This window comes from Sturnus vulgaris, chromosome W, assembly GCF_052056855.1.
Source record: "Sturnus vulgaris isolate bStuVul1 chromosome W, bStuVul1.hap1, whole genome shotgun sequence".
NCBI classification, from domain to species: Eukaryota; Metazoa; Chordata; class Aves; order Passeriformes; family Sturnidae; genus Sturnus; species Sturnus vulgaris.
In genome coordinates, this window is record NC_142282.1 from 1 (window position 1) to 17,473 (window position 17,473).

The 17,473-nt window shown below is 46.5% G+C and overlaps 1 long non-coding RNA gene across 1 annotated transcript; it reads left to right on the forward strand.

Moving 5' to 3' along the window:
• Positions 1–198: 198 nt before the first annotated feature.
• Positions 199–15,626, forward strand: LOC148219986 (uncharacterized). Its single transcript, XR_015799022.1, has 3 exons — positions 199–1,198; positions 1,742–1,932; positions 10,431–15,626. It is a non-coding gene; the product is annotated as an uncharacterized LOC148219986 (long non-coding RNA).
• The last annotated feature ends 1,847 nt before the right edge of the window (positions 15,627–17,473 follow it).

The following is a 17,473-nucleotide window of genomic DNA, read 5'->3' on the forward strand; positions in this document are numbered from 1 at the left end:
CCAACCCGAGCTTCCCTCTCCCCCATGCGGGGGGGGGGAGGCTCGGGAGGCCGCTTGGGCCCCGTTTGCCAACGAGGGGGACCCGATGGCCAGGGGGAGAAAAAGTTGTGTGATAAGACCTTCACGGCTTCCTCCTCCACGAGCCTGCGGCTCTGGCGTGGGGGGAGGCTGACTCTTGCTGCCGCCGGACGGGCCGGGCCTGCCCGGGTGGCCATGAGCAGTGTGGGGCTGCAGCCCAGCCCCAGAAAGGCTGATTGACACCTCAGCTGCCCCCCCCCAGCACGGCCTGAGCCTGGCCCAACTTTAGTAGTTGTGTTAAACTTTAACTCTTTAGTGCTCAGATAAGATTTGCAAAGCCTCCAGCCTTTCCTTTGAATATGAAAGGGAATAAGAAGATTTCTGAAGTCAGTGATGTAAGAGCTAAGTTTTTAAGATGGAAAGAGAATGAGAAGATGCTGAAATGGCTGAAAATCTTTTTGTGAAATCGTAGGAATGAACTGATGTACTGAATATTCCTATAAACCATGGAAAGAGACATGGGGGGATGGAAATGTTCCATTTAATAGATGATTTGACTAAAAAGCACCTGTGTTGAGAATTTCTGTCCTGAGAAAAGAAGGGGATTTTGGTTTTCTGAAGATGAAGCCTGAGCAGAGAAAAAGGAGACAAAGAGAATCTTTGCTGTCAAACATTTCATTCTTAAAAGTAATACCCCATGAGACAGACATGGCCCACATCTACAACTTTGGGACGGTTGTAGAGTTGGGAGGAGCGTCACGGTTGCAGGTTCCCGGGCGGATGCAAATCGTGAAAGATAAAACCACAAGAGAACTGGTTTTTTCCTTCTTGTGGGAAAAATCCCTACAACTTCCACAAGAAGAAGCTTCTTTCTCCAGAAGTGAACTGAGAAAGACTAAATTGGGCACTGACCGAAGTATTTGTTATATGTTTGTTTTGTTGTTGTGAAGATTGGGAGAGGGAGGGAAGGAGTGATCTAAAAACTCTTATTCTGAAAAAAATTTTTTTTTCCTCTCTTTTTGTTTGTGTAGTTAATAAATTTTCTTTTATACTCTCTCAAGTTTTAGGCCTGCCTTGCTCTCTTACTCCTGGTTCTGTCTCACAACAAGAAAAATAAGTTTATTCAAATTAGCAACTCAAACTCAAGACATGGACAGAAAGGCAAAAGAAACAGCTAAAGGTAAGGTAATTATTAAAACAATTGAGGCATCTTTAATTCTAGATGGGCAAATTTCTATGAAAGGTAAGCCAGGATACAATAAAAGGGACAAAAGGCTCATTGGAATGAGTAAAGTGAGTAAATGGGATGAGTAAATGAATAGATGGAGCGAGTAAATAAGTAAGTAAATAAAATAAGTTTTAAGTGCTTTTAGAGAGTAAAAGATCTTAGATGCCTGAGAAGTAGCACATGCTCTAGTGAAGGTTAAAAAACATGCTAGTGTTTCCTTAAGGGCTCCAAGAACCTAGCTTCAGATACAATAGTCAAGAATATTGCTTGCATTTTTCAGTTAAAACAAGATAGGCCACGTGCGTAGTTTATACGTAGCCTAGCGTGCTAAAAAACTACAATTCTAATAGGTTAAGGAGTAGCGGTCCGAGTTTGTGTCTTAGCTTGCTTGGAAGTTTCTATAAAAGAACACGCCTCGGGGAGAGCCGGGGCTTCATGCCGTGGCTTTATGCCATTGCTTTAATGCCTTTGCTTTGCTCTGTTTTTGCCTTTGAGACTGATGCAGTTCTACAAGAAATAACTTTACAGCAACCGTTAGCTGCTTCGCTTTTTTAAAAAGGAGAACAAGCCCAACAGCGTAGGAGCCCTTAAAGGCACCCGGAGGTTTCCAGAAACTCGTTACACTCCCCACGGATGAAGACCCGTCTATTGGCCGAGGACCACGAGGACGTCCGTCTCCTCTGCTGGTAGCTATTTTCCCTTCCCTCTCTCTTTTTCTCTCTGTACTTTGTTTCTTATATCTCTCTACTCGATCGCAACTGAGTTGTTGCCATCTAAAAAAAATGCATTGCTGTGAAAAAACTCATTTTGTCCCCTGCCATTTGCCTGTTTGCACCTTTGAGATCAAAAGAACCATCACGAGCCCCGCCCCGTATCAAGCGGATCGTGAGGGTAAATTGGTGTCACGGACAGGATTTTCTGGCAGACAGAAGGGATGCGAGGTTGTCTGTAGTCTGTAGCAGGGGAAGGAAGTCTTACTCCAGCCGCACCTAGCTGGCCACCTTGAATGGGTGAGCCTGTCTAGAAAGCAAGGGGGGTTTTTCTGATTTCCCGCAGACTGCAGACACCTTGGTGTAAAGCATCCCCACACTCGCTCGAGGGCTCTGTCGTCAGAATTTCACAAAAGATCTACTGGTGCAAAAGGCGGGACGCTGTTGTTGTTGTTTTTTATGATGTTTGACTGCTTGGTGTAGCTAAGAGACAACCCGGTGTTTTGTAACTAAGGACTGCCTTCCAAGTAGTTTGGTCTCTTCACCCGCACAGGGAAGCGAAGGGGGGCACACAGGGGAAGCTGTTTCGTTGTGTGTGGTAACTTAAGAGATAGACCTCCCCGTTGTGGTTTTTACTTTTCCCTTCACAAAATGACTGAGAATTCCACTGTAACAGATAAAGCTGCATTTTGTGCTCTATTAGCTAAATATAGGGGCAGACCGTCCCAAGGTGGGTAAAAATGGGCCAACAAAAATTGGTTTAATCTAGAAAATACCATTGATAGAATATGTTCTTTTGCAACATGAATCAAAGTTCAGACGGGGCAACAAGATAACCGTACTCTGCTCGGTTTTGGGAGCTTCTCTTTGTCCTGGTTTTGGGCAAATTTGGGGGGAAAACCTCCAGAAGGAGCCCCCAGACAGCAAACCCCACGACTCCTCCCCCCCACCCCACTGGGTTCGGGAAGAATTTCCTCGGAGAAGAGTGGGAGAAAAAACCTGTTTATTTAACAAGCAAGACACTCCCCAGCACAGGGAAAAAAGACAACACCAGCTGACAAAAAAAACTCTTTCACCGTTCTGAAGGGATGACAAACTCAGTCTCTCTGGCGAGTGGTCGCTCAGTTATCAGTCTCTGGCGCTGGGGATGACTGCTGCCGGTGACAGAGTGTAGACTCCCGGTGTTTCTTGGGGTTTCCCAGGTCCCCGTCCGGAACAGGTTCAGATGGTATCCAGGAGAGGGAGGGGACGGGGTGGAAGAGAAAACAGTCCAGGGAAAAAGTTGGACTGCCTAGCTGAACTAACTAATAAGGAAAAAGCAAGGGCAAAGCGAAGGAAAGAAAAAGAGGCAGAAGCGAGCAAGCAGGCAAGCAAGCAGGCAAGCAAGCAGGCAAGCAAGCAGACAAACCGAGCTAAAACCTCTCCTAAACATAGACCATGGGGGAGGTGAGCCGGCTGATAACAAGACAAAACAAAGCTTCACTCTCAGACTCAGTCCTGGAAGCACAGGACATAATACCAAACATAATCAGGACACACGATTGGAGATACAAACACCATAACATCACCCTAGGACATTCCACCCCTTATCTCCATATCGTGAACATACTAAACAGCATGTAAAAACTTCAGCAAGTAGAAATTTCCATCTTTCACTTACTCGGACACATTTTCTTCCATCTCACTTGCTCAAACCTTCGACACTTACACATTTCCTTCTATCTCACTTGCTCAGACCTTTGACACTTACATATTTCCTTCTGTCTCATGCTGCCTCACCCCACAATCAGATCTCCCTGAGGCACACATCGTGTTGTTCCATCTCTCTGCATTACCCACCATGTACAACCTGGTCCTTGAGCAAAGACAATCCCACGAATGGGTTTGTCTGTACTCGGGGCAGAATTGATCCAAACTGCCTTCCCTAACAAACCTCTGATATGTGCCACTGGGACTTTGTCTCCATCTACTATATTCAGGGACTCAGACTGGGCAGGGCCCGCTCGGTTGGTGGAACCCCGGGTGTTAACTAACCAAGTGGCCTTTGCTAAATGCTGCTCCCAGTTTTTGAATGATCCCCCACCCAATGCTCTCAAGGTGGTTTTTAACAGTCCATTGTACCTTTCCACTTTCCCTGCAGCTGGTGCATGGTAGGGGATATGGTACACCCACTCAATGCCATGTTCCCTAGCCCAAGTGTTGATAAGGCTATTCTTGAAATGAGTCCCATTGTCTGACTCAATCCTCTCAGGGGTGCCATGCCTCCAAAGGACCTGCTTTTCAAGGCCCAGGATGGTGTTACGGGCTGTAGCGTGAGACACAGGGTAGGTCTCCAACCATCCAGTGGTGGCTTCCACCATGGTCAGTACATAGCGCTTGCCTTGGCATGTCTGGGGCAGTGTGATGTAGTCAATCTGCCAGGCCTCTCCATATTTGTACTTGGACCACCGCCCCCCATACCAGAGGGGCTTCATCCGCTTGGCTTGCTTGATGGCAGCGCATGTCTCACAGTCATGGATAACTTGAGAAATACTGTCCATGGTTAGATCCACCCCTCGGTCTCGTGCCCACTTATATGTGGCATCTCTGCCCTGATGACCTGAGGCATCATGGGCCCATCGAGCCAGGAACAACTCTCCCTTGTGTTCCCAATCAAGGTCTATCTTCGACACCCCTATCTTTGCAGCCTGATCTACCTGCTGATTGTTTTTCTGCTCTTCATTAGCCCTACTTCTGGGAACATGGGCATCTACATGGCGAACCTTCACAGGTAATTTCTCTAACCGGGTAGCGATATCTTTCCACTCTTCAGCAGCCCAAATTGGTTTTCCTCTACGCTGCCAGTTAGCCTCTTTCCATCTCTCCAACCATCCCCACAGAGCATTGGCTACCATCCATGAATCGGTATAAAGGTAAAGCTTTGGCCACTTCTCTCTTCCTGCAATGTCTAAGGCCAGTTGAACCGCTTTGAGTTCAGCAAGTTGACTGGATCCACCCTCTCCTTCAGTGGCCTCTGCTACCCGTCGCGTGGGGCTCCATACGGCTGCTTTCCACCTCCGATTCATCCCCACAATGCGACAGGAACCGTCGGTGAATAGAGCATAGCGTGTTTCCTCTGCTGGCAGTTGGTTATATGGTGGGGCTTCTTCAGCCCGTGTCACTGGTTCTTGTTCCTCATCTGTGACACCAAAACTTTCACCTTCAGGCCAATTTGTAATTACTTCCAAAATCCCAGGGCGATTCAGTTTTCCAATCTGGGTGCGCTGTGTAATGAGGGCAATCCACTTGCTCCATGTAGCACTGGTGGCATGGTGGGTTGAGGGAACCTTTCCTCTGAACATCCACCCCAGCACTGGTAGTCGGGGTGCCAGAAGGAGTTGTGCTTCTGTGCCAACCACCTCTGAGGCTGCTTGGACCCCTTCGTAGGCGGCCAAGATCTCCTTCTCTGTTGGGGTGTAGTTAGCTTCAGACCCTCTGTAGCTCCGACTCCAAAATCCTAATGGTCGGCCTCGAGTCTCACCAGGCACCTTCTGCCACAGGCTCCAGGACAGACCATGGTTCCCGGCTGCAGAGTAGAGCACGTTCTTCACATCTGGTCCCGTCCTGACTGGGCCAAGGGCTACTGCATGAGCAATTTCCTGCTTTATCTGGGCAAAAGCTTGTTGCTGCTCAGGGCCCCAATGGAAATCGTTCTTCTTGCGGGTGACCAGGTAAAGAGGGCTCACGATCTGACTGTACTCAGGAATGTGCATCCTCCAAAAACCTATGGCGCCTAAGAAAGCTTGTGTCTCCTTCTTGTTGGTTGGTGGGGACATAGCTGTGATTTTGTTGATGACATCAGTAGGAATCTGACGTCGTCCATCTTGCCACTTCACTCCCAGGAACTGGATCTCTCGAGCAGGTCCCTTAACTTTACTCTTCTTGATGGCGAAGCCGGCTTCCAGGAGGATTTGGATGATTCTCTCTCCTTTCTTGAACACTTCTGCTGCTGTGTTCCCCCACGCAATGATATCATTAATATATTGTAAATGTTCTGGAGCCTCACCTTTTTCTAGTGTAGTCTGGATCAGTCCATGGCAGATAGTAGGACTGTGCTTCCACCCCTGGGGCAGTCGATTCCAGGTGTACTGCACTCCCCTCCATGTGAAAGCGAACTGAGGCCTGCACTCTGCTGCCAGAGGAATGGAGAAAAATGCATTGGCGATATCGATAGTGGCGTACCACTTTGCTGCCTTGGACTCCAGCTCGTACTGCAGTTCCAGCATGTCCGGCACGGCAGCGCTCAGCGGTGGAGTCACCTCATTCAATGCACGATAGTCTACGGTCAATCTCCATTCTCCTTCAGATTTACGCACAGGCCAGATGGGGCTGTTGAAGGGTGAGTGGGTTTTGCTGACCACCCCTTGGCTCTCCAGCTCACGGATCATTTTATGGATGGGAACCACAGCATCTCGAGTTGTTCTGTATTGTCGGCGATGCACTATGGAAGTGGCAATTGGTACCTTTTGCTCTTCTCCTTTCAGAAGTCCTACAGTACTTGGATTCTCAGACAGTCCAGACAAGGTGTTCAATTGCTGGATGCCCTCTGTCACCACAGCTGCTATCCCAAATGCCCACCTGAATCCTTTTGGATCTTTAAAATACCCCCTTCGGAGGTAATCTATGCCCAAAATGCATGGGGCCTCTGGGCCAGTCACAATAGGATGTTTTTTCCATTCATGTCCAGTCAAGCTCACATCAGCTTCCACCAAGGTAAAGTCCTGTGATCCACCTGTCACACCAGCAATAGAAACAGATTCTGCCCCCACATATCTTGATGGGACTAATGTGCATTGGGCACCAGTATCAACCAAAGCTTTATACTTTTGTGGTTCCGATGTGCCAGGCCAACGAATCCACACAGTCCAGAAGACACGATTTTCCCTCGCCTCTCCCTGGCTAGAGGCAGGGCCCCTCTAAGCCTGTTTATCCTTCTTTCCTTGGGCATATGTCTTAGAGGTTCCTTCAAGGGGATCAGATATATCATCATCATCATACCTGGCAGCTTGGCTACGGGCAACTGGAGCTGCTCTCCTTTTGGTGGAACTTCCTCTTTGGGTCTTGCCTTCCTTCAATTCACGCACCCGTTGTGCCAGAGCAGCAGTAGATTTTCCATCCCATCTCCTCATGTTTTCTCCGCAATCACGTAGGAAGAACCACAGCTCAGCTCGTGGGGTGTACCTCCTCTCCCCATCAGGGGAACGTCTGCGTTGGATACCAGGGCCTCTAATTTGTACTGCTGAGATTTGGAGAAGGTCCTCTTTAATCTCCTCCCTGAGTCTTTTATGATTCTCCTCTATCTTGTCTTCTAATTTCTGCAGACGTGTTTCCACAGCTGCAATTCTGGCATGTGTTGGGCCATGCACAGCATCTGCATATGCTCGGAGCTTCTTTGCCATATCAAGCACGGTCTCATCCCTCTCGTCCCGCTTCATTATTGCTAAAGCAGAAGCGTATTCATGGGGCCCAAGTCGTACAAGTTTTCGCCACATCACAGATGTACATGGTACCAAGTCCGGATTCCTAGTTGTTATGTCATCTGAGAAGATAATCTCTGCCACTGCCATTTCTCTCAGGCGTTGGATCCCTTGTTCTATCGTCTTCCAGTGGGTCTGCTGCATATAAAGATCATCTGCACACAGGTATCTTTGTGCTACACTGTCCAGGACCCGTGCCCAGAGGCTGTGAGGGTTAGGCCCTCTCATCATTCCTTGGTCGATGACAGGATCATGTGACAGGGATCCCAAATGCCTGGCTTCAGTGCCATCCAGAATTGTAGCCTCGCCTGCAGCATCCCAAAGACGGACCAACCAACTAATTATAGACTCATCAGGTCGTCGGGTGTAATCCTTTCTTAGGCCACGGAGGTCCTTTAGGGAAAAAGACTCAATATTGGCCTCTGATCTTTTACCAGTTGCTTTGACTCCTGGTTTTATGTCAGGAGGCGTCGAGGGTCCTTCTCCTGCATCATCATCATCATCATCGTCATCCACTGGTCGATCAGTCTTGTCTGTGCACTTTCCACTTCTCGTGCTGGTAGCAACAGCCATTGGTTGAGGCTTACTGACAGGTTTAGCTGCTGGCTTAGGCTCACTGTCTGGTGTAGTTGTTGGCCTCGAGCCTGGGGTGTTGGCTGCAGCCTGAGTGACTGGGATAGTGGCTGATTTATCTGCCTGTCCCCCTTCCTCTGTCTGCTGCCCTACAGTATCTAGCAGGGTACGGTAAGCATATGCCAGGGCCCAGCTCACTGCAATGATCTTCTCCTTAGAATTACCATGGCACTTCTCTTTCAGGTACTTTGCCACCTCAGCTGGGTTCTGAATTTGTTCACATGGAAAATCCCAGGATGTAGGGTCAGAAAATTCCTTTAAGATTTGGCCCATATCCTCCCATTTCCCACACCATTCAGGATTCCTCACGCCTGGCTCTACTCTGGGGTCAGGGGTCTCAGCCCCTCTAGAAATCTCAGCTCTCATTCTAGAGAAACTGCAGACTGTATAGAGAAAGCTTACTATATTAAACACCAGAAAGATGGTCTCTTTAACACTCAGGGGGAACTGAACATTCTCTAATAAGGATGTATCAAATTCAGAGGAGAAGAAGGAGAACAAAGGCTGAAAAGCCTCATCCCCTGCTTCTCCTCTAACAAACTGAGTGCACAACCACAACCAAGAACCATACATTCCTGGAACAGATTCCAGCACCTTTATAAATCTCCTGCAGGCCATTAAAACCAAGCCCAGCCCGATGGATATTTTGGTCAATGCCCCTCTGCTACAGAAATTACGCATTAGGGACAATACCGGAGCTATTTCTGGATAAGCAAATAAACCCAGGGACCACAAAGGTATTAAGACTTCAAAAAACCCTAGGGACCAAAAACCCATGCAGGCCTCCACCCCAAAAGACATGAATTCCAACAACATAGCCAATAACTGCTCTATACCAACACAAAAGAATTTGAACCAAATTATTATTAGAACAGGGTTTTTTCCCACTTTCTCGAGCCTCGAGTTGGGCGCCAATTTATTTGTCCTGGTTTTGGGCAAATTTGGGGGGAAAACCTCCAGAAGGAGCCCCCAGACAGCAAACCCCACGACTCCTCCCCCCCACCCCACTGGGTTCGGGAAGAATTTCCTCGGAGAAGAGTGGGAGAAAAAACCTGTTTATTTAACAAGCAAGACACTCCCCAGCACAGGGAAAAAAGACAACACCAGCTGACAAAAAAAACTCTTTCACCGTTCTGAAGGGATGACAAACTCAGTCTCTCTGGCGAGTGGTCGCCCAGTTATCAGTCTCTGGCGCTTGGGATGGCTGCTGCCGGTGACAGAGTGTAGACTCCCGGTGTTTCTTGGGGTTTCCCAGGTCCCCGTCCGGAACAGGTTCAGATGGTATCCAGGAGAGGGAGGGGACGGGGTGGAAGAGAAAACAGTCCAGGGAAAAAGTTGGACTGCCTAGCTGAACTAACTAATAAGGAAAAAGCAAGGGCAAAGCGAAGGAAAGAAAAAGAGGCAGAAGCGAGCAAGCAGGCAAGCAAGCAGGCAAGCAAGCAGACAAACCGAGCTAAAACCTCTCCTAAACATAGACCATGGGGGAGGTGAGCCGGCTGATAACAAGACAAAACAAAGCTTCACTCTCAGACTCAGTCCTGGAAGCACAGGACATAATACCAAACATAATCAGGACACACGATTGGAGATACAAACACCATAACATCACCCTAGGACACTCTTGTAGCTGCCGTAGAAACTCGCCCTAAGCGAGGAAGCGAGGAAAACACAATCGTAGATTCTTTACAAAACTTAGTTGAAATTTTGTAAAAACAATTAGATGAAGAAAGGAATGAAAATCGTTTGTTATGAGCTGCCCTAAGAGAAGAATGTGCCAAAAAATCAAGACAGATTGAAACACCCACAGAAAGAGAGGAGAAGGAAATTGTTCATATTAATCAAATTTATCTCCACAGACGAGCCAAATTCCTTTAGGAAATCAAATAGGAAGTTTGTTAAAAGGATCTGTGTGACGTTCATCGTATGTAAGAAGCTTAGATTGATGACACCGAGAAGTCATATTACTATAAACTGAGTGATAAGGATCAACGCTTAGATGAGAGCCATTTTTTCCTATACAGTGAAACAAATTATAATTGTCCATAGTGAATGAGCCTAAAATTTCTAATTCTTTGAAGGTCAGATTTATCAACTCTAGAATTATCAATCTAAGTTCGTTGCCTCGAGCTAGGGGTGGGGAAAATGTGATGATTATTATATGGCCAATATTTATCAAAAGTAACATTATCAAAACCTTCTGGGAAAGGCACTCCAACTACATGAGTAAAGCTTCCTTGTAAAAATAAAAACAAAAGGTTAAAAACACCATACACCTGCACAAATAATAATACAACTCCATCTTTTTTCTTGATCCGTTCCTGGCAGTCAGTTTTCTCCTGGTGATTCTGCGCAGTTTCGTGTTCAGGTGCCTGTATCCTGGCTTCCACTCACAGGGTCACTAGCTGGATAATGAATGGAGCAAAGAGCTGGAAAATCGAACAAGGCACACAGCAAATCTCTTCCCCACACGGTGATGGGTTTCTGCACCAGATAGGGGCGAATCAATGCTTTCTTTCCTTCTGGTCCTATAACAGTAATCATAGATTTACTTTGCAAGCAAGGAGTGCCACCTCCGTGTAAGGGTCGGTCCGAAGTTCCCCTCGATTTTGCCTCCCGACCGTCGCAAGGAGACCTCGAGGACCCCCACCCAGGCTGACTCCCGACAATGGTTTGCCGGCCGGGCCAAGGTGGACGCTCGTGACTGCGTGCTGGTGTATTGTGTTCACTGGACTGTGCTGTCGTGGCACCAACCAGAGGTCGCGTTGTACCAACTGAGGACTGCTTGACCGTACCTGTCTCCTGCAGCACCACACAATGGTCCATAAATCTTCCCACCTCTTGGCCAGAGGCCGCTCACTTTGGATAAGGACTATAAAGAGCGACCCTCTGGAAAAGACCTTTTGAGATCTCTCCACCGAGGAAGACACGTCTACCCCCTGGAGAAGACCCCTGAGATCTCCCCACGGACGAAGACTCGTCTATCGGATGACCCACGAGGACGCCCGTCTCGTCTGTTGGTAGCTATTTTCCCATCCCTTCCTTTCCTTCCCCTTTCCCTATACTTTGTTTCCTATACCTCTCCCCTTTACCGTAACTGAATTGTCGGCATTTGATGAAATGCATTGCTGTTGTTGAATAAACTGATTTTGTCGCCTGCATTTTGCCTGTTTGCACCCTTCTGATCAAAAGAACCATCACGAGCCCCGCTCCGCATTAATAGAGGATCGTGACATTAAATTGGCCTCACGGACAGGATTTCCTGGCAGACAGAAGGGATGCGAGGTTGTCTGTAGTCTGTAGCAGGGGAAGGAAGTCTTACTCCAGCCGCACCTAGCTGGCCACCTTGAATGGGTGAGCCTGTCTAGAAAGCAAGGGGGGTTTTTCTGATTTCCCGCAGACTGCAGACACCTTGGTGTAAAGCATCCCCACACTCGCTCGAGGGCTCTGTCGTCAGAATTTCACAAAAGATCTACTGGTGCAAAAGGCGGGACGCTGTTGTTGTTGTTGTTGTTGTTTTTTATGATGTTTGACTGCTTGGTGTAGCTAAGAGACAACCCGGTGTTTTGTAACTAAGGACTGCCTTCCAAGTAGTTTGGTCTCTTCACCCGCACAGGGAAGCGAAGGGGGGCACACAGGGGAAGCTGTTTCGTTGTGTGTGGTAACTTAAGAGATAGACCTCCCCGTTGTGGTTTTTACTTTTCCCTTCACAAAATGACTGAGAATTCCACTGTAACAGATAAAGCTGCATTTTGTGCTCTATTAGCTAAATATAGGGGCAGACCGTCCCAAGGTGGGTAAAAATGGGCCAACAAAAATTGGTTTAATCTAGAAAATACCATTGATAGAATATGTTCTTTGCAACATGAGTCAAAGTTCAAACTGGGCAAAAATAAAACCGTGCTCTGCTCGGTTTTAGGAGCTTGTCTTACGGCAGCTATAGAAACTCGCTCTGAGAGCAGAAATGAGGAAAGAACAATTATAGACTCTCTACAAAATCTTGTTCAAATTTTGCAAAAAGAATTATATCAAGAAAGGAATGAGAACCATTTGTTGCTAGATGAAAATAATTTGTTAAAAGCTGCCTTAAAAGAAGAATGGGACAAAAATTCAACTTAGGGTGTAACACCAAAAGAAACACAGGAGAAGGAAGCTATTCACATTAATACAATACACTCTCAAAAAGACCTAATTTTGATGAAAAATTGTGGGCAACACTGCTGCCCCAACTTGAAACCTGTGATTAAAATAGAATATGATTATATCAGTGATGCACCCCTCGAGCAAACTTCTCCCCAAGTTCTGAACAATGTACCAAATCAATCTCCTCCACAGGCTCTGGGAGTTGAGCCAAAGCAGTACACCTGCACTGGGCTTTCCCAAGGGTCTGAACGTTCCCCCACTTCGGCCCACCACACTTTAGCCCAGGAATTAGAAAAGATACCCAAACCTGACAATACAGCTGTCTATCAATACATTGATGATATTCTGGTGGGAGGGGATGAAATAAAAGTAGTGGGGGATACCCAACAAAAAAATAATCTCTCATTTGGAAAACCCTGATTTGCAAATTTCCTCAGAGAAAATTCAAAAACCTTCTCAGGAGGTAAAGTTTTTGGGAATTTGGTGGAAAGGAAGTATGACATGTATTCCACCTGATACTCTAACCTCCCTGGATCAAATTAAATTGCCTGAATCCAGGAAAGAGATCCAACAGGCTCTAGAATTATTAGCGTTCTGGAGAAAACACATCTCAGTCACTATTGAGACCCCTCCCCCTGACGGGGTGGCCCAGAGATCCTCAGTTGGGAAGTGGTATGCCCAGATAGAACATTACTGTAACATCTTCTCAGTAACAGAAAGAGCTGTAAAAAATCTGGCAATACAAGAAACTGAGAGCTTGGCTAATAGCCATGACAAACCTGCCTTGGTAAGTAAAGTAGCCACTCCTTTCTCCCCTGAACAATCAGCAAATTCTTGGTTCGCTGATGCTTCTGCCAAACGAGAGGGAAAGGTGGGGAGATACAGGCCAGTAGGCCTCCCCACTTCTGCTGGTGAACAAATTATTACTGAGGGAGAAGGCAGCTCTCAGGCCGGTGAGCTGACAGTTGTTTGGAGTGTTTTCCAGCTTGAGGTACAGAATATCTCTCTTGTTTACATCTACACTGACTCCTATGCTGTGTTTAAAGGAGGTACAGAGTGGCCCCCTTTTCAGCAGCAAAATGATTGGGAAGTTAACAGAATTCCAGTCCACGCTACGCACTGGATAGTTCCATCATTTTAATCTCCTGCCTCCTGGAGGCAGACTCTGCTGTGTTTACTTTTCACAGAAGAACACCGAGGGACATGAAGAAGCACCCCCTTAGTGTTGGATGGCAAAAGCAAGGTTTTTCCTCCTTCTCGGTGACACAAGGTGATGATGTCACAATAACTTGTAAATTAGTGGCCGGATCCCTCATCAAACCTGCATACGGTTACGGCATAGGACCCCACGGCCGGACTTTATATTGTAGAACCCAAACTCAAGACTGTTGGCTAAATCTAACTGCTATACAATTTTCCTATAAAACCATGTGTGGAAAAAATGATACAAAATACTGGGGGGAACTTGATGTTAATGTTGTAACGCCTACTACCCAACCACCGGTTGTGTTGAGCCCTACGATTTTTCAATTTGGACCATATGTAATTAGAAAAACTGGCCAACAACAAATATCGTTTAATCCGGCATGGTTTCTCAAACAAATCAAATTGCTGATGCAAAATAATGTCTCAGAAGTTCAGCCAGCTTGTTCACCCTTTCTACAGACGTCTTTTGAGGGACGGACAACCTGGCTGTGGAAACGGAATCCTTCTAAAAAAATGAATGGCAAGAGACATAACCGGTGTTGTGGGAACAGGATTAGGAATTTTGAATACCATCGATTCAGAAGTACTAATGAATAAATTGGCTACCACAGCTGGAGATGTAACCAAATTACAACGGCCCCTGCAAACAGCCTTAACAGCTTTGGGGACCCGACAGTGGTTGTTATCATATCAAACATATTACCAAGTTGGGACGTAAATGACCACAAATTGATAATCGATGCACTTGGTACTACATAAAGTAACATCTCTTTGGCTCTCAGTTGTATCCGGGCCCAGTTGTGGATGCAGTCGATTGCTGCTTTAATTATAAGAGAAGGTGAGGAAGGCACTTTTCCCACTGAAATTCGAAAAATAGTCTGGGAAAGTGCCACTGATTTTGAAAAAGAATACCAGTCCTGGTGGAACTTAGTAAATTTTACCTACGATCCCAGCGCAAACACAGCCACAGCCTTTGTACTGACAATTCGTAATGCTTCAGTGCATTCGATATTCCCTATCACTGCATTAGGGTTGAACCATGATGGAGCTATTCTCTATCCTTTCGAGCATAGGGAATGGGCCCGTCAAATCGGTGGGAGGTGGCAAACCGTCAATTTGGGAACTTGCATTGTCCGGGAACAACAAGGGTTTATCTGTGAAAGTAATGCAATCAGAGCTCAAGATATTTGCTTGGATACAGAACAGAATGTTTGCAATTTTGAAATTCATCCAAACGAGATTTCTGAAATAGTACTGGTATATGTAGGAAATGGATGTGCACGCTTTAGAACTGCTTGCGATAGTGTTTCCATAGAAAATTTAGTAGTGAATACTAAAAATCATTCAAACTTTTGTGTCTGTAACTTTACTAGGATTTCAGGATGTGATTTTTCCTATGTAGCCCCAGTTACTTCTCACCATCTTTTGCAGTCAAATTACACACTGATCCACCATCTATTGCCCACTCCAATTGGAATGAACCTCTCTCTGGTGAAGCAATTGTTGCTCCACCAAGATCTGATCGAAATTTTGGAGAAGATCAAGAAAAATGGACAGAAAACTCTAATAGCTGTTCATCACAATGTGGAAAAAATACATCGTGTTTTGGAAAGGGTAAAGACAGATGCTGAACACAGGTGGTGGGATACTCTCTTTGGGTGGTCACCTACTGCTAGAGGTGTCCTGAACAAATTGTGTCATCCCACCATTGTTCTTTTCATTTTGGTTTTGTTTTATCAGCAATTCTATACATTGTGACTTGGAGAATAATGAAACGGTTAGCACAATTGGCATCTGTGACAGATGTATCCAGATCGGTTACTGTTGACATCCCTAGGGTTATTGACACAAGGTTTTAAATAGGATAAAATATTTTAACTAGAATTGATTATCTTCTAATTGCAATTAGAATTGTTTAATCAAAAACTTGCTTTAAAAAAATTGATTTATTTCTAAACAAAATTGAAAAAAATTAAAGAATTGAACAAATTGTTTGAAATTGTTAGCAATCAAAAAATTGAATATAATTCATCTGTTTTGTTTTCCCTTTTCTCCTTTTCCTTATCCTGTCCCTTATCTTTTTCCTACTTTTCTGTCTCTGTTTTCTGGGATATGCTACCAACTTGGACGAGTCCTGAAGACGCCACAACTGAAGACTTCACTACAACTCTGCAAAGGGGCGCTCTTGAAGATGATCGTGAGTCACGGGGTGGTGTAAGGGTCGGTCCGAAGTTCCCCTCGATTTTGCCTCCCGACCGTCGCAAGGAGACCTCGAGGACCCCCACCCAGGCTGACTCCCGACAATGGTTTGCCGGCCGGGCCAAGGTGGATGCTCGTGACTGTGTGCTGGTGTATTGTGTTCACTGGACTGTGCTGTCGTGGCACCAACCAGAGGTCGCGTTGTACCAACTGAGGACTGCTTGACCGTACCTGTCTCCTGCAGCACCACACAATGGTCCATAAATCTTCCCACCTCTTGGCCAGAGGCCGCTCGCTTTGGATAAGGACTATAAAGAGCGACCCTCTGGAAAAGACCTTTTGAGATCTCTCCACCGAGGAAGACACGTCTACCCCCTGGAGAAGACCCCTGAGATCTCCCCAGGGACGAAGACTCGTCTATCGGATGACCCGCGAGGACGCCCGTCTCGTCTGTTGGTAGCTATTTTCCCATCCCTTCCTTTCCTTCCCCTTTCCCTATACTTTGTTTCCTATACCTCTCCCCTTTACCGTAACTGAATTGTCGGCATTTGATGAAATGCATTGCTGTTGTTGAATAAACTGATTTTCTGCCGTTGAATAAACTGATTTTGTCGCCTGCATTTTGCCTGTTTGCACCCTTCAGATCAAAAGAACCATCACGACCCCCGCTCCGCATTAATAGCGGATCGTGACGCTCCGATGTCTGCGAGGGCACCTGAAGGACTTAGAAAGTTCCAATTTCTTGGCCAAACAGAATGAGATATTACAGTAACATCAGCTCCTTTGATATCAGCGCCTGTGATATCAACTTGAGTTCCACACTCTGACAATTCACAAGTCAGCAGTGGTCATTGGCGAAACAAATCCGGTTGCTTTGCAGGGGTTCCCGGTGTTGTTTTAAAGTCCCCTTTTCCCTCCAGGGCATTGTTACATTCGTCAGTCTCTCGTACCGCAGTGGCAATCGGCGTTATCTTCCCCCGCCTTTCTCGCGTCTGGAGAAGCTGGCAGGGACTGCTCGGAGGGGAGCGGCGGTGAGACTTCAGGTGGAATGCGGGACGGGGAGCGGTTTCGGGACAAAGATCTCCACAAGCAAACGGCAAGCCGGGAGTAAATCTGTTGCTATTTTGTTGCGGTGAGAAATGTTATATAATTTAACTGCTACAGAGTCCCAGAAGTCTCTAGTACAGATCTCTTCAGAGTTAGCATTTGGGACATGAGTTATAGTCCATGTTACAATCTGTTTGAACTCTTGCTTAGGCAAGACTTGATTCAATTAAAGATAAAAAATGCTGATACACATCCCTCTGATTTGCAGATATATTCTGCCCCGTGATTACCCAGTGCGCACCTGCTGTCTTCCTCTGCAGCAGAAGCCGTCGAGCTCCGGTCCGCGTACCGTCCAGCAGCAACGATGTCCAGGCACCGGTCGCTTTTCCTTCAACGTGCCTAATCCTCTTCCCTTTCAAGTTCACAGGGAGGCCTCTTACTGAAGAATATTCCGATTCTGCCCTTTAAAATCTGGGCGCCAATTGTAAGAGCCGAAATCGAGCGACGCGGGGCTCCGGGCAGCTCTTGAAAACGCCGTTTATTATATCCAAATGATACAGCCATTCACGGGTGTGACAAGAGCCCAGCCCACAGCCTTTTCAGCTGTAGGTTTGTCCGAAGCCCCCTCCGGCTCTGGTGACGATGCGTTATACGCTTTTCATTACAGAGCGTCTTAACGCACGACAACCAAGCAATACTTTTACTATTACCTATGACCTATCCTAACTACTAACATTACAGTATTCGTGTTGCTATTTCCAGTCGCAAAAGGTTAG